At 47.8% G+C, this 25,222-nt stretch overlaps 1 protein-coding gene across 6 annotated transcripts in view; it reads right to left on the bottom strand.

Annotated features, from left to right (window-relative positions):
- Positions 1-9,878, bottom strand: part of TMCO4 (transmembrane and coiled-coil domains 4) — a 92,690-nt gene extending 82,812 nt beyond the window's left edge. For 5 of the 6 annotated variants that reach the window (XM_068539054.1, XM_068539053.1, XM_068539058.1 and 2 more), the window contains exons 1-2: positions 9,815-9,878; positions 2,559-2,666 (exon numbers count right to left, since the gene is read on the bottom strand). The gene's annotated coding sequence lies outside the window, so the exon portion shown is untranslated. The remainder of the gene's footprint in view (positions 1-2,558; positions 2,667-9,814) is intronic. The other variant, XM_068539055.1, reaches the window with a different exon arrangement.
- Positions 9,879-25,222: the final 15,344 nt, after the last annotated feature.

Below are 25,222 nucleotides of genomic sequence, written 5' to 3' on the forward strand. Positions count from 1 at the left end.
AGGGGACTGCTGGACTTACATTGGGATGGTGACAGTGACTGTCTCTAAGCCGGGGGGGTGGGGCGGTGGTTGTCTAATTCTGGATGATTTTAATTTTTTCTTTATATGTTCAAGTTTTATGAATTTTCAATAATGACTGTGTATTGATTACAAGATCAGAACAAATAGATACAATTTTAATTTATAATATGGTGTACTGATGCCGGTTCATACTGGCATCTCTTCCCAGCTCTGTGTTCAGTGATGCTGGGAGCCTGAAATGGGTCACAGAGGGAGTATTTCCACCACAGAAATGGAAAGTGCTACAAACGAAGGGATTCTATTTTCCAGGGAGGTGGTTAACGGTACACCACTGGATATACAGTACGATTCCAGTTATGTTTTTTTTTTTTTAAATAGCACATTTTTTTCCAGAGCTATTCTTTTTTTTTTTTTTTTAATTATTATTTATTTATTTATTTATTTTTGGCTGTGTTGGGTCTTCGTTTCTGTGCGAGGGCTTTCTCCAGTTGCGGCAAGCGGGGGCCACTCTTCATCGCGGTGCGCGGGCTTCTCACTATCGCGGCCTCTCTTGTCGCGGAGCACAGGCTCCAGACGCGCAGGCTCAGTAGTTGTGGCTCACAGGCCCAGTTGCTCTGCGGCATGTGGGATCTTCCCAGACCAGGGCTCGAACCCGTGTCTCCTGCATTGGCAGGCAGATTCTCGACCACTGCGCCACCAGGGAAGCCCTCCAGTTATGTTTTTAAAAAATGTTTCACAGAGCAAAAAGATCACAAGGCAGTACATCGAAATGTTAATGATCTTTGTCTCTTGGTGGTGGGGCTGTGGGCCTAGAAGTAATCGATTTTTATTCTTTCTATTTTTCTGAATTTTTAACATTTTCTGTCGTGAGCTTATTAGAGCCTTTATAATAAAAACATCTTTTTAAAAGAATTAAAAACAGTTGTGTTCTTGATCCCTAGAAGGGGAGCGCTTAGTCTCAGAAAGCCCTGGCCCCAAGTGACCCAGCCAAGCCAGTGGGGCTGAGGTCACAGTTAAGTCCCATTCCTCTGACCAACAGGTCTTGTCATCAACAAGATGGACAAGGGCAATTCTCGGCCACCCGTGACGGTGGGATGGAGGGGCCCAGGGTTCCAACGCCATGGACTGTCCAGGCGGAAGCGATGGGCCCCAAACTCTTCCAGCTGAGGGAGTGCGGCGGCAGCCGTGGGTGGGGCGCCACCTAAAGTGGGTATGCTGGTCCTCAGGGAACTCCAACCCTCGTTCTGATTAGGGTTCAGGATCCAGTCTGAAGTTGAACTGATATTCTCAAATATGTCTGAGAAGCTGGACTGATTCTGAGAGAGCGAGCTGGGTTCCTGTGGTGAGAAGAAGACCCCGCTGGTCAGGGCTAGCAGTGTCTGTGTGCCTGGGGCCACCTAATGTGCACAGGGCTCAAGACATCCCTAATGGACGGGGTAAGTCCCAACTCCCTGGGGTCTCCTGGGGGTCTTGTCTCTGCCCAGGTGCCGTGAAGACACCAAGGAACCCTGAGAAAGGTCCACACCTGACCCAGGAGAGCCCCAACTCTCAGGGAAACAACATGTACATGGTGAGGACCCCAGGGAGGACACCGGTCGACGGCTAGGCTGCAAGGCCCAGAAGTGGGACGGAAGCGGTTAGTCTGGAGTGGGACCACGTTCTGATGCACCACAATCATGATTTTTATCTCACCAGTCACGTTATCTGTCCCCAAAGAAAACACGGACTGGGTTATTTCTGTCAGTAGTGGAGGTAGACGGTCATTCCCAAACATCTGACCTGGGTTCTGCAGGCACCCACAGGAGGTGCTTAACCCACACTTGCTGACAGACACCATAAACGATGCAGTGGGATTTCTTCTTGGAGCAAGAAAAAATTCCAAAGTCAGCACCAAGGAGAAAATCAAATGTGGTCAGTATCATCCTTGAAAATCCTTTTAATCATCCTTAAAACTCCGGGACCTGGGTCTTTAGAAGATCTCATGCAAGAATGAACTTCTTTTGTTTTTCTTACATGCGAGTCAGCTGTGGCTTTTTTTTTTTTTTTTTTAAACTTGGAGCAGTCAGTAAAGGCCAAGGTCAAATTTGATGTGTGTGTGTGTGTGTGTGTGTGTGTGTGTGTGTGTGTGTGTGTTGGAGAGGGGAAGGGAGCCCAGTGGGGGTCAGGGGTGATGTTCTTTTTCTCTCTCTCTTCCTCTTTTTCTGAGTTAACTGGCCACAGCTGCACTTTTTAATGAGTCTGCAGTACAGTGAGGTAATCATTACCAGAGAGTTAGCTACAGTGTCACAGGAAGGCTGAGGACTAATTATTCTAGAGCCAAGGAGAAGGAAAAGCATCTGGCTGAAGAAATCCTTTATAACAAATACAGCTACAGCACTGTTCTTAAGCCAGATACTCTGAAGATTGTAGTCCAAAGTTAAAACACACACACACACAATAAGACAATCTTGACATGGTCCTAGAAGTGGAGATTCTACGCAGGCCCAAGTTACTCCCCACTCTCAGCATTTTAGGAGACAAACCCATTCGTTCTATACCTCTATCTGGAAGTTAAACTGGAGGTCGGTGGTAACTGCAGCATCTCAGGAGGTCTCCATGGCAACAGTTCCAACATAGAAGAACCCAGAGGGTTTTGGACAATCCCACTACAGACCAGAAGAAAAAAAGGGATGTTGGCATGGAGGGCAAGTTCCCATCCCAACCTCACTTCAGCAGCCTGGAGGAAGGGCGGGGTGGTGGCGCAGGGAGGGTAACAGCGTGCTATCGGGGTGGATGCCCAGGCTGCAGGACGTTTTGTCCACATTTATCACTGCGCCCTTCCTCCCTGACTCCCATCCTCGTACAAGCTGCCATCATCTCTCTGGCAGGAGCCTCCTCACCAGTCTCCCGCCTCTTTCTGCCCTCACCCCTAGCTATCCACCCCACAGCATCCAGAAAGTTCCACCTCGCACTAGAATCAGATCATGTTTCTTCCCTGCTCCAAACCTTCAGTGACTCCCTTCTCACCCGCAGTCACCATCAAGGCACCCGGGCCACATGTAGCGCACCCTTCTCCTCCCCTCCCCTCCACTCATTCTGCTCCAGACACACCATCCTCCTTGCTGCTCCTGGATCCCACCACGCATGCTCCCACCTCAAGGCCTTTGCACTGGCTGTTCCCTCTGCCGGAAATGCTCTTCCCCCGATAACCACATGGCCAACACCCTTATCTCCTTCCAGTCTTTGCTCAAATCTCACAGCTCAGGGAAGCCACGCTGTCCCCAGCCTCTCATCCCAATCGCTTTTAACTGGCTCCGCTGCTGGGTCCAGAGCACGCATCACTGTCTGACATACTATATCCTTTCCTTGTTTATGTTTATTGCTTATTGTTTATCTCTCCCTCTGCCCACATGGAAGCATAGCAGGCACTTATAAACATTTGCTGAATGAAGGGTGGTTTCCACTAGGGATAATTAAAAAACAATTCAAGAGGGAAGTCTTCCTGGGAAGGAAGGGGGAGAAATGGCAAAATCTCTAATGGACCATCTGACCTACTGGTTTTCAAACTGCTCCACAGGGCCCCAGGGACCTCTCTTACTCTGATGGGCAAGAGGAGACACAGTGGGGAGCCATCCATGCCCACCTCCAAATTTCAACAGTGAATGGCCCAGCAATGCCACTTCTGGCTACACACCCAAAAGCACTGAAAGCAGGGTCTCCAAAAGATATTTGTATCCGCATATTCATAGCAGCATTATTCATAATAGCTAAAAGGTGGAGGCAACGCAAGTGTCCATCCATGGATGACTGGATAAACAAAATGTTATATACATACAATGGAACATTATTCAGCCTTAAAAAAGGAAGGAAATTCTAACACACTGCAACATGGCTGAACCTTGAGGACATTATGCCAAGTGAAATCAACCAGTCCCAGAAAGACAAATACTGTATGACTCCACTTATATGAGGTACTCAGGGAAACCAACATCATAGAGACAGAAAGTAAAGTGGGGGCTGCCAGGGGCTGGGGGAGGGGGAATGGGGAGTTGTTGTTTAGTGGGTACAGAGTTTCAGATTTGCAAGTTGAAATGGTCTGGAGATCGACTGCAAAACAATGTGATTATACCTAACACTTCTGAACTGCACACTTCAAAATGGTTAATATGGCAAATTTTGTTATGTCTATTTTATCACTATTAAAAAATTTTTTAATTAAAAAAATCGTACCAGTTAATACTTGGTCAATGTTAGTAAATGCCACCCCTTTCCATGCATCATCTCATTTCCTCCCAATAATCCAGTAGGTAGGTGCTATTATCTCTGTTTTACAGATGGAGAAAGAGGCCCTGAGAAATGAATGTCAAGGTCACTGGATAAGTGATGTGGGATTTAAACTTGCACCTGGGTCTTAGCCCAAGGGCAGCCATCTTAACTACGATGCTACACTGCTCCTCTTTGGTATAGTTTATACATTGAGGTGGCCCAAAAGATTTCAAACACAATTTGAAAACCTCCGAATTAGAATCTCACTAGCTCCATCTGTCCACAGGTTAACACCCTGAACTGAGCAGGACCCTGTGGGGCTTTCCTGCGACAGACCCCTTCCCACATGTCCTCTGCCTGTCTCTTGTTTATGGAAAAGCGGTAGTCTCCCAGGCCTCCCTTGAGTCACAAAAGCCTGGCTCAAGAATTAATGATTGAAAGGATTGTGTAGTGACAAATGTAGCAGTTGTGCCAGGAGAACTGGTAATAATTTAAACAGTAAATCAGGCGTACGGCAGTCACAGAATCTTCAGTTCCTCTCTGAAGTACCTAAATAACAGTATCTGATGCACATTTCCTGAGTTGTTTTACAGATGCTAAAACCCCCACCAAATAGAAGAAGTTAACTACTTGATGACCATGAGCATGTAGCCCCCCAGACCCACTGGAGCCTGAGGATTGATAACATTAACACCTGTGACACCCCGTTACATCACCATCAACCAATCAGAGAATTGTGCACGAGCTGATAACACACCCTGTGACTCCCCTTCCTCATCTTGCCTTCAAAAATCCTTATCTGTAAATTGATGCAGCCACTATGGAAAACAGTATGGAGGTTCCTTAAAAAACTAAAAATAGGACTCTCTGGTTAAGACTCAGTGGTTAAGACTACACGCTCCCACTGTAGGGGGTGTGGGTTTGATCCCTGGTCAGGGAACTAAGATCCCACATGCTGCATGGTGTGGCCAAAAAAAAAAAAAAACCACCTAAAAATAGAGTAGCCATATGATCCAGCAAACTCATTCATGGGCATATATCTGGAGAAAACTATAATTAAAAAAGACACATGCACCCCAATGCTCATAGCAGCATTATTTACAATAGCCAAGACATAGAAACAACCTAAATGTCCATCGACAGATGAATGGATAAAGAAGATGTGATATATCTACACAATGGAATACTACTCAGCCATAAAAAGATGAAAGAATGCCATTTGCAGCAACATGGATAGCCTAGAGATTATCATACTAAGTGAAGTAAGTCAGACAGAGAAAGCCAAATACCACATGACATCACTTATACATGGAATCTAAAATATGATAAAAATGAACTTATTTACAACACAGAAACAGACTCACAGACATAGAAAGCAAACTTAAGGTTACCAAAGGGGAATGGGCATGGGAGAAGGATAAATTAGGTGTTTGGGATTAGCAGATACAAACTACTATATATAAAACAGATAAACAACAAAGTACTACTATAACAGGGAACTATATTCAATATCCTGTAATAAACCATAATGGAAAAGAATATGAAAAAGAATATGTATATATATATGTATAACTGAATCACTTTGCTATACACCAGAAACTAACAACATTGTAAATCAACTATATATCCAAAAAAAAAAAAAAAGCTTCACTGAAACCCATCGGGGAGTTTGGGTTTTTTTGAGCATTGACTTCCCCAGACTCCTTGTCTGGAGCTTTACAATAAACGCTGAGCTTTCCTTCACCACAACCCGGTGTCAGTAGATTGGCTTTACTACGTGTGGGTGAGCGGAGCTGAGCTTGGTTCAGTAACAACCCTAATTTTCAACTTTGTTTTCTTCCACTTCCCTTCTTCCAGCCAGCCTTGCCCCAAACTGAACCATCTGCTGCTTCCAGCCCATGCTGGGTTGCTCATCTAGGGCCTCAGCTCATGCTGTTTTTTTCTCGATGTGGGTCCTCATGTCCAAACGGTGCCCTTCTTCAAAAGCATCCGGATCCCATTTCAGCCTCACAACAACCTTACAAGGAAGAGACTAACACTGTCCCCATCTTACAGATGAGAAAACTGAGGCTCACAGAGGTGAGGGCCATACAGCTGGCAAATGGCAGGACCAGGAAGGACATACCCTCCACAGGCAAGTGTGACTTCAAACCCAAGTTCTTCTCCACTTTAGTAAAGGGTATCAGGAGCTGCCATGAGGCTTCCTGGATTTGTCCAGCCTGCCACCTCTGAAGCCGCCCCCAACCTCCCACCAGGCTTTCTCTGGGCTGCCTCACCTCCTCTCAGGTATAACGGCTGGTTGCCCATGTGCCTGTCTCCCCAACAAGGAGGCTCAGGGAGGGAGTGGATGCCACTCAGGACATCTGTGCTTCCCCACCTCCCCAGCAGAGTTCCCTCCTTATTCATCCAGGTCTAAGACAGCAGGTGCCACCACTACCCGCTCCCACCAGACCCTGCATGACTTTTCTTTATCAAATTTGCTACCACCTGACAATGGGTTACAGGTTTATTTGTTTGTGGTCTGTCACCCCCACTAGAGAAAGCTCCTTGAAGGTAGTGGCTTTTGTGGCACATTCCCTGACGGCTCCTAGAACAGTGCCTGGCAGAGTAAGTGAAAGGATGAATGAACGAACACCTACCCCCAAAACTAAGAAGTGACTTCAGCGTTTTTGTTTTTTTTTTGATGAAGGACAATACGGTTTTATACAAAGCAAGGTCCCCATATTTGCTCAAGAGCTACTCCCAAAGGTAGCTTTCATTACTGAGCACCTCTGAGCAAACTCAGACCAGTCCCGGAAGTCATGAGGGTTACAGTTGCAAGGTGTGTGCGTGTGTGTGTGTGTGGGTGGGTGGGTGACAGGGTACAGGCTGAGATTAATCCCAGCAATATACAGTGAATAATTCCACCTTGAGCTAAACCTCCCACATACCCGGGGATGCCCCGTGGCCTGAGGGACTTGGAATGCAAGTCTAAGTTGGGTTCAGATGTGATGGATGAGGAGGTGTTAACCTGGGAAAAGGGAGATGAGGGAGGAGGGACGGTCTAGAAGAGCACGTGCAAAGGCCCTGAGGCTGGAGGGAGCAGCATGCCTGAGCACAGAGGGCTGCTGATAAAGTGATCAGAGATGCAGCTGGAGGAGGAGGCCAGGTGTAGGTGGGGCCCAGACTGCAGTGCCTTATGGGCCGTGTTAAGGTTTTTGTTCTTTATGCTGAGAAAGTGGGAAGCCACAGAAGGATTTTGAGCAGATGGTGGTACCAAGATGGGTCTGGCTGCCAAGTGGAGGGCGGCTGAGTGGCAAGTGGATAATATCCTCTCCCCAGTCCCCTTCTGCCCGTTGTAACACATGGCAGCGAGGCCCCTGTTTCATCTGTAGCCCCAGTTTAAAACGTATGGCAATGTTTACAAAACCTTCAGGTCACAAAGGACAGAGTGATGATAAACCACCTAATGACATTTTTCAGGTTCCACATGTGTGGGCCCAGGAGGCTGATCCAGCCACTTGTAGCCTGGAGGTACCAGTGCAGGGAGAGATGGTTTCAGGCTCGTGAGAAATTCTCCAGGCTCTGACCCTGATGTACCTCCCCGCCACCCCAACCAGGCCAACACTTGTCTTGTTGACCGCTTGTACCTCCAGCGTCTCAACAGTGCTCATGCTGGTACATGCTGAGCTATGGCAACCTATGCAGTCAACTGTGCCCATCCAACCACTCCTAGGCCTTGGGCTTAAAAACTGAAAAGGCTCCCAGAGTGGCAGCTCTACACAGGGCTGTTTGTGGCTTTGGCCTCTTTCATCCCCATGACAACCTTGGGAACAGGTATTTTACAGATGAGGAAACTGAGGCACAGGTCACTTAGCTTGTTCAAGATGACTCAGGAGGCTGCAAAGTTAGCCACATCTGTCTGATGCAGTACATGTGGTGGCAAGGGTTCTAAAGGTTGAAATGCTGACAGTGACATGAGCGTTCTATTTCCCGAGAGAGCGGAGCAGGGAGCCTCAGGGCTCCTCGCCTCGAACTCAGCCACCCTCCCTCTGCCTCATGTACTTCTTTACTGAGAGCACTCACAGGTTATCAACAGGGTCACTAGGGTCTCTAAATAAATACTACCCCCTTGCTTACGCCTGATTTGGCAAGGCCTCTGATATGGCCACACTCTGACCCTGCTTTACCATTTCTGAAGCATTCTGGCATAGCATCATCAGTGCTATGAAGTATTATGACCCCCATTCTATGATAAGAAAACAGGCCCGGAGAGGTAGAATGACATATCCAAGATCACACAGCTAGGTTTCCAGGCTCTGAGGTCAGTTTAGGGCTTCCTTTGGCCCACTCTCTACCCACCTAGGCCCTCTCCCCCGAATCCCTGGGCGGTGGGTCAGGGGAGCTCAGGCTGACAGAGCACCTCAAACCAGGCCCAGGAGGGCTGGAGGCTCAGAGGGCTGGAGGCTGTGAGGTTTGATCTCTCTCCGCCCTCTTCTCAGACTTCACGGTAGAAAAGATTCCATCGGTCCCTCCTCTCCGCCCAGCCCTTCCCCGCCTTCCACCCTCTGGAATGTACCCCCCTCCACCCCCCGCCCCCAGGGCACCACTTGTCTTGTTGACTGCTGTTTCCTCAATGCCTAAACAGTGCACACACTGGAACACGGCAGGTGTTCAATAAATATTTGCTGGATGCCCCCAAAGCTTAAAGGGTTTCATGTTTCTGCCCTGAAATGAACACCGAGTTAGGGAAAAGAGAACTGTTGACTCCTACTCCATGTTAGGCAGTAGTGTCTAGACCAAGGCCCCCAGTCTAGCCCAGCTGTGGTCCCGACTCCCTGTGCCAGGCCGAGCAGGGCAGAGAGGGGCACTGTGCTGACCTCCTCTGTGCCAGGCACTGGGCCAGGCTCTGGAGTCGGGGAACTCAGGTTCTTATCGTGCCCTCCTTCCCAGCGGTGTGGTCTTGGGGAAATTCCCTCATCTCTCTGAGCCTCAGCTTACCCAGGTGTAAAATCCACTCCAAAGTTAGTAGCAGTAATTCATCCTCCTCTAACAGCAGGGGTCAGGATGAGGCGACCTGGGCTCCCTGTGACACTGGGGCCGGGGCTTTTCTGCAGAGGTTATGCCCAACCTCCCCCCTCCCCCGCCCCCCCGGGGAATTCTCAGTTTAGGTGTCTCCTGTGAGCTCAGAGGTCTGGAGGGGCAAGGAGAGGGGGGTGAGGGGCGCTGCAGGGGTCGCGTGAGCCAAGTGGAAGCCCAGTGACCCCGGGTGACCTTGGGCAAGTCCCTTCCCCTCCCTGGCCCGGACCAGCGTCCTCATTTATCAAGGGAGGCAGGGGACGCCTGAGTCCTGCGCCCGGCCTCAGTTTCCCCATCTGCTGCCCGGGCGTGTGGTTCCTACGTGCACTTCCGGCTCGGAAGGAAAACAAGCAACCACCCGGAGGCCTAGACTCCGGGGAGGTCGGCGCGGAGGGCGGGGCGGGGGCAAAGAGTCCGCGGGCCGAGCCAGCCGGGGCTGGGGCTCCCCGCGCGGAGCCGGCTCGGTGGCGGCGGGGAGCGGGCCTCTTACCTGGAAGTGGCGGCGAAGGTGACGGCGAAGGCGGCCCGGCTGCCCCGGCCCCGCCCCTCCCTCCCTTCCTCCCTCCCTCCCCCCGCGCGGGTCCGGACTGGTCCTGACGCCGCGCCGCCCGCCCCGTGCGCGCCTGGTCCTTCCGGGCTCCGGGCTCCGAAATGCACGTCTCAAGTCGCTCGCCCCGCCGCCACCCCGCCAGAGGGTGCCGGCTTCAGGAAGTGACGGGCCAGCCCGGCGCGAAACTCGGTTTGTGGGTCTGTTCGCCTTCGGGGAAGCCACAGGGCCTCGGGGTTCGGCTCTGCGGAAACTGCTTGCCAGGGGCTCGGTCGTCAAAAGTAAATCAGGTGCAATCAAAGAACGAGGCACAGAAGCAGTCTTCCCGCGTGTGTATACAGCACTTGGAAGTTTAGTGAGTGATGAGATATCCATGCTTTCCCTGAGTTTTCTTTCAGTTTCTTTAACGCCGAGTTTGGTCTGGTCTCAGGGCCTTTGCGTTTGAGGTTCCCGTGCCTGGCCCTGTGGCCCCAGCTCTCCACTCCGGTGTCCACTCAGGGTGGCATCTGTGAGTCTTCCCTGACCACCCAGCATGTTCAGTCAGAGAACAAATACTTCCTGAGCACCTACTATGTGCCAGGAATCCCACTCCAGACTCCCAGTCCTGTTCTGTGTCGATCGCAGTACTTCTCGCTCAGTGGAATTGTTTGGTTTATCTTCCTGTTGGCAGTTCATTGCCTGCCATCCCCACTAGAATTTAAAAGCCTGGAGAGCCCTCTGCTGTGTGCCCAGCCCCGGAGACTGTGCCTGGCACTTGATAGGTGCTCAGAATCATATGATGAATGCATGAATGGATCTCATTCCTCTAGCAATCCTGTGAATCTCATCACACCTGTTCTACACGAAAGGAAACTGAGGCTCAGGTCGAGGCTGTGCAGAAGCCACAGAACTAATGATGAGTGCCAGAGCTGGAGTGTGAATCATTGTGGCCACAAGGTTGTTATTCTTTCTCCAGGTGAAAACAGCCCAGTACCATGAACAGAAAAGGCACTGGCCAGGGTCAGAGACCAGCTTCCAATGCAAAGTCTGTGACTCATGCTTCTTGTGGAATGCTCTAGGCCTCCGTCTCCTCGTCTCCCCACTGGCCACTCAGGACCAAGAACAGCAGCTCTACCTACCTACAAGGCCATTGTGAGGGTCAAATGGGTTAATAGCGTGCACCCTTCAGGGGCATAGGGGGTATATCTGAGCACGTGGGCCGTGTCAATTGCAGTATTAATAACCACATGGAAGTGGACGCCAGCAGAAAACCTCCAGCCATCCCTCCTTTGCTCAGTGTCTGGTGGCCCTTTCCAGCCAGATTGGCTTTGTGGGAACAGGCACCACTTTGCACAACAGCCTTGCCCTGTCTCTAGTTTGAGAGAGATCCTGTGTTAAACACTCTTGACTCCAGACTTGGATCCGTTACAGCCCTGCCCAGTGCCCATCCCTCACCCCAGTCCCCGCCACTGAACAGCACACGGGAGCTAATCTGGAATCAAGGCTACCGGAAGGAAAGGTGGAGAAAGTATATTTACCCCTCTGGTGTATGCCTTTGAGATTTTTGAGGTTTGGTGTTGGACACTGAAGAATTTACTCTCCTCCTCTGTAAAATGAGGATAATTATGACCCCTTCAAGTGCTGTCATGAGGATGAAATGAGGACGTGCAGGTAAAGTGCTTTGATTGGTGTTTGGCACACAGGACATGCTCAGTAAAAATTAGCTGCTCTCATTCTTGGTAAAAGATACTTCTGCTAAGAGGTCTTCTATCAGCTTCTCCGGAAGGAATGGGTAGGGGTTTGTGCTGGAAGGAAAAGCCTTTTCATCACCATTAACTAATTCAACCAGAATTTACTGAGTAACTGGTGAGGTTCTAGGCATTGCAGATACAGCAAGGAAAGAACCAGAGTGTTTCCAGCAAAGTCACGGAGCTTATAGTCTAGTTTGAGAGGGAGGGGAGATGTACAATAACCAAACAGATAGATAAACTATCAGTGTAAGTGTTACAAAGACAAAGTAAAGCAAGATGAGGGGAGCCTGGGGGAGAGGGTGCAGTGGTCAGGGAGGCTTGCTGGTATCTGCCATAGACAGAGCATCCCAGGTGTTACTGACTAGGGTTCTCAGCCTCCTTAATCAACAGAAATTGATAAGAGGCCAGACAAGAAATTCAGGCAGGGCTTTATTGGGGTTCCTGCTGCAACAGGGGGGAGCGAGAACAAGCAACAGGTTCCCTTGCTCGATCCCTGAGCGGGGTGGTGAGCTGGTTCCTTTCGTGGGGTAAAGGTAGGGGCGGGTCCAGGGGTCAGGCCAGACGGGTGACTTAGGTGGTCTTCCCACCCCTTTGGTGGTGTTGAGTGCAGGGGGCATGCACGGTACCCTGCTTTTGCTCCCGGCTCTTCAGAAGTGGCGGTTGGGCTTTTTGTATCTTGTTGTCAAGAATTTGCCCCAACTGCACATGCATGCAGTTATTTTTAGTCCCTTATAGTTTCTTTATATTTTGTTGCTCCAAGAGCCGTTTGTCCAGGTGCAAACACTGCAGCAAAGGGTCCCAGGTCCCAGGTCCCAGCCTGTCTCACAGGCAGCCAGCAACTGCAAAGCTGTGGAGAGGAGGAAGGTGGTTGACACTTTCAAGGAAAAGGCTGGAGTGGAGAGAGCTGGGGGAGAGGAATAGATGAGCTTAGAGAGGCAATGAGGGCCATGTCACTGTGAGCTTTATAAAAAGGCTGATGCTTGGGCCTAGGGTTGCCAGGCTTAGCAATTGAAAATACAGGATACCCAGTGACATTGGAATTTCAGATACACAAGAAATAAATACTTTTTTAGTACAAGTATGTCCCACTATTTCCCAGGACATACTTATACTAAAAAGTTATTCATTGGGTATCTGAAATTTCAATGTAACTGGGTGTCCTCTGTTTCTTCTGGCAACCCTACTTGGGCCCCACCCCTAGAGATTCTGATTCTGTTGGTCTGGGGTCAGGCCAGGCCTAGTTATTGTTCACAAGCTCACCAGGTATTTCTAACGTGTGCCCAGGAGCCACTGATGTAGGACCTTGTTTATGGATTTTATTCTGTGTGAAATGGAGAGTTGTATAGGGTTTGGGGCAGCGATGTGACATATTTTCACCTTTTCAAAGGATCCCACTGGCTCCTGGTGGTGGACTAGTGGATAAGAGTGGGCACAGGTGACTGCTTCGGAAGCTGCTTCAACAGTCCAGGTCGGGAAAGGGGCCTGTATTTGTTGAGTGCCTACTATGGGCTAGGCACAATAAAAGTATATCATGGAGGCATAGGTTCCTGGGTCCTGCCCCACACCAATCCAGTTTAGAATTTCTCAGGGGTGTGGAAGCCTAGAAGTTTATATTTTTAACAAGTTCCCCTGGTGATTCTGGTGTTCAATCAGGTTTAGAACAACCAATTGATTGGATGTGATTCTCCCAGAAATTACAGAAATAACCATGAATATTGTTCAGGGACCATTATCCTTGTGGCTGGTTCTTCATGTCCCATACATACTTTATATCATTTAATCCTATGCAGTTTGTGCTATTATTAGCCCCACTTCACAGAGGAAAGAACTGAGGCTCAGTGGGGTTAAATAACTTGGGCAGGGTCACCGAGCTACAAGAGGGCAGAGCCAGGATTTAATCCCAGATCTGGTTGATTCTGCTATCCTGCCATCCCATAGGCTCAAACATCAGTACAGGTTCAAAGATACTTAGATGAGTTTTGGATGATGGCTCCCCGAAAGAAGGAGGCTCCTTTGCTATGCTCCATTGATGTCTGTCCTTCCAGGATGTGAGTGGGGGCTGGCCTGGCACGAGTCTTTGTTGAATGGTACTGAATTCTGGGGGTGACGTCACTGAAAGCAACCCCACATCCCTTCCCATAGAATATCCTTATGATGCCGTTGTGCTGAACTTGAGGCTGAATGACACAGAAGATCGTTTATGGTCACTTCTTTCATAATGACACTCAAGTAAACAGGGCTACCATGGGGAGGGACTGGACACAACCACAGAGGAAGGTCAGGGTGGAGGGCGCTGTGGATGGTTTCTGGTTACTATGGATATTGTTACATTGCTGAGCAGTTTCTTGTTTGTTCTAAGGTGTCTTTGACCCAAAGAACTAAACGTCTTTCTGTTAATGGGACTATCAACTAGAATTGGCCAATCTATGTGGCAGCCATTTAGGGTCAAAGACACTTGGATTAGTATTTTCCCCCATTGTTCTTGTCTGTTAGGTAATAATTTTGTAGTCTTCTGTCTTATCTCTAACACAGAAGTTTGAGTGATGACCCTCTACCTGCTTCTCATCTAAGAATGCTTTGCACTTATCCCTGATCTGATCTGCACTGATATGGATCTCAGTGCATGAGACCCATGTCACTGGTGGTACACAAGATATCTTCAGCTGGTACATGAACTTGCATTAAATCACCTTGAATCATGCATGAGAAAGTTATCCCCTTTAATCCTTATTCTATTGAGAACACAGTTTGATGCTATTGAATCTTTTTTTTTGTTGCAGTACAATTTTTATTTGTTTCTGATAAACTAATAATCAAGGCCATTAGTTAAACTCATATTTAAACCATTTTTCTTTGTGACTTACAGGTTCACAAACACAAAAAGTATATATATTTCCTTTTTTTAAAAACAACTTTATTGAGATATCTTTGACTTATAAAATTATATATATTTGAGGTATACAATTTGAATTTTTGATAGTATATGTATACCTTGTAAAAGATCATCCCAGTCAAGCTAAATAACTTAATCCATCACGTGTACGTAGTTACCATTTGTGTGTGTGTGTGTGTGTGTGTGTGCGTGCACGCGTGCACGTTGAGAAGATTTGCTTTAAGATCTATCCTCTTAGCAAATTTCAAGTACACAATATAGTATTGCTACCTATGGTCACCATGCTGTATATTAGATTTCCAGAACTCATAGTCATTCATCTTGCATAACTGAGACTTTGTACCCTTTGACCAACATGTCCTCATATCTCCCTTCTCCCTCCACCCAAACCCTGGCAACTACCATTCTACGCTCTGCCTCTGTGAGTTTGACTATTTTAGATTACACACATAAGTGAGATCATACAGTATATGTCTTTCTGTGTCTGGCGTATTTCACTGAGCACAAGGTTCTCCAAGTTCATCCACGTTGTTGCAAGTGAGGCAATTTCCTTCTTTTTTTAAGGCTGAATAGTATGCCATTGTACTCCTATAACATTTGCTAATCTTCCTTTTTAACGAAGGGAGAACGGGCCTCAGCTCAGAGTCTTCGACTCTCCAAAATACTGAGTTAGGATTTAAACATCCTGTTATTTATTTATTTAATAACCTTTTTATTTTGGAAGAATTTTAGATTGACAGAAAAGTTCCAAAGACAGTACAGAATTCTTACCTAAGAATCATATAATGCTTCACCTTGTTTCCCCAATGTTAACATCTTACATAACCATGGTACATGTTTCAGGACTGAGAAACCAATGTTGTAATAGGGAAGAACAAATCTGACTCTGTATTGGATCTGTTTCTTTTACTTTAAGCTTTGTATTCTATTGCTTTTGCTACAAGTTAAGAATGTTGCCTATAGCTTGAAATCCACAGGATAGCCCATTCTGGAGGCTCTGACCTTTAAAGGTCTAACACTTTTCCATTCATATAGAGATAAAAAGTTGCAGAGCAGAGACTAACATTTGCCTTGTTGGAGGTTTTCAGAAACATCATGATCTATCCTATGTGGACAGCTGCAAGAATAAAGGATTCTGACACCAAGAAGTTTGCAGCAACTAGACACACCCCCTCCCCTTTTAGTATAAAAGAAGCCTGAATTCTACCTCCGGTAAATGGTTCTTTGGGACACGAGTCCACCATCTTCTCGGTTTGCTGGCTTTCCGAATAAAATCACTATTCCTTGCCCCGACAACTTGTCTCTCAATTTATTGGCCTGTTGTGCTGTGAGCAGTACGAACTTGGACTTTGTAACAACATTGGTACATTACTGTTAACTAAAGTATAGACTTTATTCATTGGTTTTTCTACTAATGTCCTTTTACAGTCCCAGAAACCCATCTGGGATACCACAATGCACTTAGTGGTTTTTTTTTTTAATTTAATTTACTTTTGGCTGCATTGGGTCTTGGTTGCTGTGCGTGGGATTTCTCTAGTTGTGACGAGTGGGAACTACTCTTCACTGTGGTGTGCGGGCTTCTCATTGCTTCTCTTATTGAGGAGCACGGGCTCTAGGCACACGGGCTCAGTAGTTGTGGCTCACGGGCTTAGTTGCTCCACGGCATGTGGGATCTTCCCAGACCAGGGCTCGAACCTGTGTTCCCTGCATTGGCAGGCGGTTTCTTAACCACTGTACCACCAGGGAAGTCCCCAAAAATCTTTTTATTACTTTCTGCAACAGCAAATTGCCTTGGCTTTTTATTTATGATAGAGACATCATTTTAAAACATTAAGCAAAATGAGATTATTTTTTAAAAAAAGTAATAGTAAAAGTAACATGCAGATGTAGCAAAAAATTCTCAATCTCCTCTGGGTTGACTTCACCCATGGGAAAAACCTCCCCATAGGCTGGCAAGATGGCCAGATTGGTTTCTCTCACTAGTCATTAGAATGTATGTTTCTGGAAATTCCCTGGTGGTCCAGTGGTTAGACTCTGCGCTTCCACTGCCAGGGGCCTGGGTTTGATCCCTGATCGGGGAACTAAGATCCTGCAAGCCATGCAGAGCGGTCAAAAAAAAAAAGAATGCACGTTTCCGTTAGGATGGCTGGCCACTGTTGTATCAAACGCTTCCCAATGTGTGGCCAAAATCGTAATGACACTGATGATTTATGGAACATAAAATCCAGAGGTAGATGGTTCCAGAGTTGGCCCCAAAGCTCAAAGACCTAAGCTCTTTCCATCTTTCATCATCCTCAGCATGTTGGCTGTTGCCCTTCACTGTGTCATGCTGTGGCCCAAATGGCTCCCTCAGTGTCAAGCATTCTTAAGCAGTTGTGTTCAAAAGGGGAAAAGAGGAAAAGGGAGCTCTCCTCATGAACCTTTCCTCATGGTTTCTCTCCCATGGTCAAGGTGGAAACGATTTCCCAGAAGCCCCTTTGCTGGGATCACATGTCTGGATCACATGATCACCCGTGGTTGCAAGGGAGTCTGGGAAAGCAAGGAATCTGGCAAAGGGGATTGGCTCAGGCCAGTCCTAACATTTGCAGAGCTCAGGGCAAGAACACAAAATGATAAAAAAAAAACATGTCCTAACCTTCCAACCAGACAGACACACCTTCAAACCACATGGAATATCAGGTGTGAATTTAGAAATCCTTCAGCTCCTCAGAGTTCCACGCCATGATGTGGCTCCTGGTTTACTGCCCATCTTCCTTCTCTTCCCAGCACAAATTCCATCCCGCACCACATGAGGTCTCCCATACAGGTGTGTGGACACTCCAGCCCATGCATCCAAGCTCTGAATACCCCTCCTGCAAACAGCTGCCACTTGGCCACTCCTCAAACCTAGGAATGTGTGTAGTGGCTGCACCCTTAGGAGAATGGGTCGAGGAGAGGTTCACTCCTGCAGGCTGGAAGTGGATTTGGGGCAGTTTGGACAGGGAGTATTGGGGTACCAGGTACCCAGAGTGTGGGCTTAGGTGGGCACATCCTCTTGGCCTCGTAGGCTCCTCTCTCCATCAGGATGGAAGAGGCCAGAGGGGGGCCCTCTAAAGGATGGGGCCCAGAGCAGAGACTGCTCTTGCCGGTATTGATGGGGCACATTGCTGCACAGACAAAATCAGGTTTCTCTGAAGGAGAAGGTGGAATGGCGATTGAGCAGGCGGCCCTTAGTGTCCCAGTGTGAGCTCAGTGGGGCCAGGGGTCTTATGTTTTATTGACCCTCATCTCCTTAGGACCTAACCTAATGCCTAGTGTATGGTAGGTGTTTAATACATGCTTACTGATTGAATAAGTGAGTGAATGAACGAATATCTGTGTTAGTATCACTTGAAATTGTCCTGCATCCCCTCTCACAGGGATGGATGCTGTTGGAGGCCAAGTCCCAAGGAAGTTTATCTGGGGTCTGTAGCAGAGCAAACCCCAGCACTCTGGACACCGTTCCCGCTGCACCCCGACTCCCTACCATGCTCACCTCCGGTGGACAGCCGCAGGGTCTGCCAGCAAGGGTCTGCTGTTGCTATTTCAGAGTTTCAGTGCCGCTGGATAACTCTGAGCACTTCCATGGTAAGCCCTTCATGTGCCGTAGTGGACCCCACAGCCTGGTACACCGGACCCTCTGCCGCCAGGCCCAGCTTTCTCCCCTGTTCCTGACAAACTCCTGACCTAGACAGGCCCACTCTCTGCCCCTGAATATACTCTGTATTTTCCAACTTCCATGCTTTTCTCACACTATTCCTGCAATACCCTCATTCACCCCATTCTTTCTGTCTGTTCAAATCAAACCTTTCCTTCAAGACCCAGCCAGTTCCCACATCCTTCCCGAGGCTTGCCCTGGCCACCAAAACCCCCTTCCTTATGTCTTCCCTAGGAGTTCACATATGCCATGTCCTGCCCTGGGGCACTCTTCCATTTAACATTCAACAGAGGTTGTAGACCTCACAGAGCATCGAGTCTTAGGGGAGGGGATGAGGAGGTACCGGAATCCTCTGGGTAGCTAGCTTATTTATTTATTTATTTTTAAAATTTTATTTTATTTACATATGTTTGGCTGCGTTGGGTCTTTGTTGCTGTGCGCGGACTTTTCTCTAGTTGCTGCAAGTGGGGGCTACTCTTCGTTGACTTGCGGGGGCTTCTCATTGCGGTGGCTTCCCTTGCTGCGGAGCACAGGCTCTAGATGCACGGGCTTCAGTAGCTGTGATGCGTGGGCTTGGTAGTTGTGGTGCGTGGGCTCTAGAGCGTAGGCTCAGTAGTTGTGGCAAACAGGCTTAGTTGCTCCGCGGCATGTGGGATCTTCCTGGACCAGGGCTTGAACCCATGTACCCTGCATTGGCAGGTGGATTCTTAACCATGACGCCATCAGGGAAGCCCTAGCTAGCTTATTTAAAAGAGGGATATTGAAGGATATGACAGGTGGCCTCGGGGACAGACAGGACAAGACTGGCAAATAGCCAGGCCTCACTGAGACTGGCGATTTGGGATATCAGGACCTGAGGCTTTTCTCTTTGCCTCTCAGAGGACACGTGTCCCCTCTTGTCTGCCTCTGTGTCAGCTTCGTTCATCACTCACATCCAGCTCTCTATTGTACTTTGACATAAATCTGGCTCTGGATTGGCTATCTTAGCTTTCCCTCTATATGACTTCATAACTCAAGCACCCACAAGTGATTGAGTGCTCCTTTGCCTGGAAGTGAAACAACATGGTCAGAAGGGTTTAAGCAAAGAAAAAGAATTTGTTGACCCATGTAACTATTGAGAAGTTCAGAGGAAAGTCAGGTTTCAGGTGTGGCCAGATCTACGTACTCAAATAATATGATTAGGAACCTCTCTCTACCACTGGGCTCAGCTTTGCTCCGGGTTGGCTTCACCCATAGAAAAATCCTTCCCTTGGTGGGGCAAGATGGTAACCGGAAAGTCCAAACATTCTACCAGCCTAGCAGCTGTGGCAGAGAAAATACTTCCTCCAGGTAGCTCCAGTAATATTCCTGGGTAGAGCTGTCATTGGCTTAGCTTTGAACCAGACCCTGTGGCCAGGGGACATGATGCTTTGATTGGCAGGTTTGGGACACATGCTCTACCCATAAAAGACGAATATGGTATTGTTACTATCAGAACCCACTTGGACTGAGATTGGGTGGGGAGGAGGCAGACCTCTCAAAGAGAGACCCAATCAAGTCGGAGTTCATCTCTAATTAGCTGTGGCGGGGTGGGGATTGGCTCACACCTGCTGCTGTCTCTACTCAACACCTCTCGTTCTTCTGCAAATAGCATTCTCCTTTGTTTGAGGTCCTTCTTCTTCCTAATCACAAGATTCTCTTGGGGCTGCTAGTCACAGCCCTGTGGGTCACAAAGGAGGGCATGTGACCCAAGATGACCAATCAGAGTCCTTCCTTGGGATTTTTCGTCATTTAATCAAAGGAAGAACGTCTGCTCCTTTCTTTCTGGAGGTGAAGCTAGGAAGACATGAGTAGGAGCTGGCCAAGTTTCCAATCTCATGGACAAAGCTGGTCGGTGAGAACAAGACTCAAATGCAGAGAGAACAGGAGATGGAAATGGAGAGAAACAGTCTGAATGAAGCCCCATACCTTAGTTTCATCGTTGCCAAGGCCCAACAGGAAACTGCCTTTGCCACCATTTGGTTAAATGAGCCAATACATTCATCTTTTTGCCTAACTTGGGCAGCTAGTGTTTCTTGGGCACATCCTGTGTGCCGGTACACTGTGCTAAATGGTCTCTACAGGTGATCTCGTTTGATGCTCATAACTCCATCATTATTTCCCCATTTTATAGGTGTGAGAACGGGGATTAGGGAGTTTGAGAGACTCATTCATACAGCCAGTAAGTAGCAGAGTCAGGATTCAAACCAGACAAAACCGTCTGCAGAGCAACCCACAAAGCTCTAAAACCCTGGGTGAACTGGTTGTGGATGGGGCAGGCATCCGAATGCGGGATTAGCGCTGGGTACCGGCCTCAGGCCCAGCCTTTGCCCTCAAGCTGCTTAGACTCTATAGCATTGTTAAGTTAGGTTTAAAGTTTTATTTTTTCACTATGAAATATGTACAGAAAAGCACATCCAAGATGTAGGCACTGTTTATAAATAATTAGAAAATAAGTCTCATCTGTGTAACTATCGCCTAAGTCAAGAAATAGAACATGAGCAGCATTCCAGAGCCCCACTGGCTGCCTCTCCCCAGGGAGAACCTCCTCCTCTAGAGCTACCCTTTGTCTTAGACTGTCCTGATCTCACCCTGGGGTCTGATTTTAGCACCTTTGTGCATATCTTGTTTCCCTAGCTAGGGAGAGGCTGACAGGGGTGATGCTGGTAAGGGCCATCCCTTCCCCTGTAGTTTTTTGCTTCCGCCACTTGCCAGGTGAGTAATAAGTGCTCACACACATTTGTTGACAGGTTGACTGGGATGGGCGAGCACCTACTCTATGTTGGGAACTGTGCCGGGTGTTTTACGCATTATCTCATTGAATTGTCACAGAACTTCCCTCAGGTAGGCTTGATTAGCCTGCATTTCCAAACAAGGAAACTAAGGTTCAGGGAAGGCATATATCACACCCAAGGTCACACAGAGAATAAATGGAGGGACTTGGTTTTGAACCCAGGTGTGTCTGTTACTGAGGGCCCTTCTTTTCTTTTGGTTCCTTTTGATTGGGGCGGGGAAGGTGAAGAAAGAAGGGAGAGAGGTGAGAGTAGGAGGGGGATGGTAAATGCAGTGACTGAATAAGGCAGAGCTGGATTAGACTGCCTGCTTTCAAACCCCAGCTCTGCCACTTAACGCAAGTTCCTTACCTTCTCTCTGCCTCAGCTGCCTACCTAAATAGGAGCTCTGTGTCAATTCACTGAGATGACATGTCAAATGTCTAGCATAAAGAATAACAGGGTTGTTGTGAAGAACAAAAGGGTTAAGGAAGCTCTGAGAACAGTAGCCTGAATGTAGTAAGCTCTTGATAAACATTAGCCAGGATGATTGCTGCAGTTGTTTTGGAACTGCTGCACCCACAGCTACTTTGTAGGCTGTTTTCTTTTGCAAACTGACTCCAGTGAAGGACCTCTGGCTGATTGTCTACTAGAGCTTGTTTCTTCTGGGGATTCTGAGGCCAATAGACCAGAGACCAGCCTCCTCCAAAAGTGGCTGGCCTGAGATCCAATGCTGTTTTTTCCTGCCTGACCCCACGTCAGAGCAGAGCTGACCCGGGCACCGTTCTCCTGGGCCTGATATCAGGGCAGCCTCGCCACGAGGTCAGGCTGGCTCTCAGGAGGGCTGAGGGTGGGGGTACCAGAGGGCTTCCGCTACCCGGCCTGTGGCATTGCAGCTTTCCTTTCCCAGGCTTTGGAGGGGCTGAAGTTCATGGTGGGATTTTTCAGCAAGCAGGAGCCTGGACAGCTCCTGTATTAGGTCACGAATGTTGGTTGCAAGCAACAGAAACTGATTCTGGCTATCTAAAGAAAAAAATAATAATTGTGGGGAAGGAACCTGAGGGTTTACTGAATCAACCAGTGGCTCAAGGACCAGAGCTATGGGGAGCATCTGCTCTGTTGCTGCCACTTTATTTATTTATTTTAAATGTAAAAAATATGTATTTATTTATTTATTTGGCTGCATCGGTTCTTGGTTGCAGCATGCGGGCTGGGATCTTCATTGTGGCGTGCGGGATCTTTTAGTTGAGGCATGTGGGAGCTAGTTTCCTGACCAGGGGTCGAACCTGGGCCCCCTGCATTGGGAGTATGAGGTCTTAGCCACTAGACCACCAGGGAAGTCCCATGTTGCTGCCACTTTAAACACTCATCTCTCCTTCATCACTAGCTCCAGATTCCAGTTCTGGAAAAGATCATATGACATATATCACGTGACTGCTTCAGGTGAAACGGGAGGTGTGTAGAGGAAGGACCAAGTGCCCCAGCTGGTGTAGTGGTTGCTGGTGGAACTCTCCGTTGGGCAAGATGAGCTACAGGGCAGTTTCCTCAGCGAGGGAGGTGGGGGAACAAGGGGGGGGGGGGTGCAGCTGAATATAAGACAATCAAAGGAAACAAGACAAATGTCCACTTTAGTCCTGCCCTCTTTGAGCAAACAGGCTCTTATGGTGGGTTCCTCAAGCATCCTGAAAGATACGCTTTCCTGCTTCTCAATGCAGACAGGGTGCTAAGAAACAGTGTGGGGCAGTGGGAAGTGCAGACATAGCCTTAGAGTCAAACAGTAGGTTCAAATTCTAGTACCTCACTTACTCGCTTGTGACCTTAAGGTCAGGTATCTTAATGACTTGGGTTTTAACTCTTTAATCTGTGAAATGTGGATAATAATTCAGTAATTCTCATATGGTTGTTGCTAAGATTAAGGGTAATTTAGGAACTGTGGGTCTGATTCCAACTCCATCTCTGACATATTGGGCTCTGTCTGGGGGGAAATCACAGGGCTTCTCTGAGCCTCGATTTCCGATCTACAAAATAGGGGTGAAGAATTAATCTTGGGAATCAATCAGACTTGATTTTGAGCCTGACATTTCTATGTACGTGCTATAAGACTCTGGGCAAGTTATTTAGCTGAACTTGAAGCAGCCCAGCTAAGGGGCCTGTTGCAAGCACAGGCACAGGATAGATGCTGTATTGGTTCCTAGGGCTGCCATACCAAGGTGCCACAATATCTGGTTCCTTAAACAATAGAAACTTATTGTCTCACACAGTTCTGCAGGCTACAAGTTCAAGATCAAGGCGTCGGTAGGATTAGTTCCTGATGAGAGCTCTGAGAGAGAATCTCTTCCGGGCCTCTCTCCTAGCTTCTGGTCATTTTCTGGCCATCTTTGGCATTCCTTGGCTTATAGAAACATAACCCTGGTCTCTGCCTTCACCTTCGCATGGCTATCTTCTTCCTGTGTATCTTCATATTGTCTTTCTTCTTTGTATGTCTGTCTCTATGTCTAATTTCCCCCTTTTTATAAGGATACCAGTCATACTGGATTAGGACCCACCCCAATGACCTCATTTTAACTTGATTATCTCTGTAAAAACCCTATTTCCAAATAAGGTCACATTCTGAGGTAGTGGGGGTTAGGACTTCAACATATATTTTGGGGGGGGGGACACAATTCAACTTGCACTTATTAGTTTTCCTTTTTCATCAAAATTCCTTATCAAATAAGGTTAAATATCTTGCTCAGTACCTGGCACAGAGCAGACCTTCAATAAATATTTGTTGAATAAATGCACAGATGGATCTTAGCTTCCATGGTGTCCTGAATTCTTCAGAGAGTTCTCTACTGACCCAGGAAATATTCTGCCTTAAAAAAAGTAACTTCGAGGTTCTTGGGCAAGAATATAAAGTTCACATGAATAGCTCCAGGCAGATTCAAGAGCTTGGATCTCATTTCTCTTTGACTGTGCTCTATGCTGTTCCCATAGCCTGAGAGATTGCGGGAAGGTCCTTCATTCTTGGAAATGTTTTCCATTGCCACAAAGAATTAACTGTTCCAGCAAAGGCTGCAAGACTTCCTCCAGTCATTTGAAAAGGGCTTCCAATGATGAACAGGTGCTTTAGGGTGAGACGAGAACATGGCTGTGGGTAACGGGACAGGTGACCTCCACAAACTTCTACCCCTGAGTCCCCCATCCAAAGAGGGGATGCCGTCTCTTCTTAGTTTTCCACCCTTCAGGCCAGGGGCCCACATACCTTGAAGGCTTACAATGTGCTGGGAATGTTTCATCTGATACAGCAAAGTGACTCAAAGCCTAAACTCTGGAGTTGGACCTGGTCTTGGCCTCACCATCACCTCACTGTGTGATCTTGAGCAAGTTACTTGACGTCTCTGTGCCTCAGCATCCCTGTTGGTAATTTGAGGGTAATTGATAATAGCATCTACCTTCTAGCAGATGTAATAACATATGTAATGCACTTTGCATGGTGCATTCAAACCATGTTAGCGATGATTGTTTTCTTTTTTTTTTTAAAGTATTTGTTTATTTATTTATCTATGGCTGTGTTGGGTCTTCGTTTCTGTGCGAGGGCTTTCTCTAGTTGCGGCAAGCGGGGGCCACTCTTCATCGCGGTGCGCGGGCCTCTCACTATCGCAGCCTCTCTTGTTGCGGAGCACAGGCTCCAGACGCGCAGGCTCAGTAATTGTGGCTCACGGGCCCAGTTGCTCCGAGGCATGTGGGATCTTCCCAGACCAGGGCTCGAACCTGTGTCCCCTGCATTGGCAGGCAGATTCTCAACCACTGCGCCACCAGGGAAACCCTGTTTTCTTATATCAGTGAAGATGCTGCGGATGTTGAGGCCGGTTAATGGGGGATGTAAATTCTAGCGCCTGGGCTTTAATATATTTCCTTATTAATAAGACTGAATAAAATCAGGCAAGTCTGTTCTCATCGTTCCTGTTGGGGCTTTCTAGAACTCAACCCATCTCTCCTTGTCTTCTCCCTTCCTTCTTTACCTCCTTGCAGTCCTCAATGCTCAACCATGGATTATTCTGCTAATTCTCCCACAACCCTGTGAAATATGTATATAAACTGTTTCGTGGATAAGGAATCTGAGACTCATAGGGGCGAGGTGACTTCTAAGCGGTGAAGCTAGAATTCAAGCCAGGTATGTCTGACTTCAGGGTCACAGAATAGGGTGATGGGGCTGATGGGGATGAAATTTGGCCTTCCCCCTGCAATTGCTCTCCATCCTTAGGACCTAAGCACAAGGTT

This window comes from Eschrichtius robustus, chromosome 3 (assembly GCF_028021215.1).
Source record: "Eschrichtius robustus isolate mEscRob2 chromosome 3, mEscRob2.pri, whole genome shotgun sequence".
Classification (NCBI taxonomy): Eukaryota; Metazoa; Chordata; class Mammalia; order Artiodactyla; family Eschrichtiidae; genus Eschrichtius; species Eschrichtius robustus.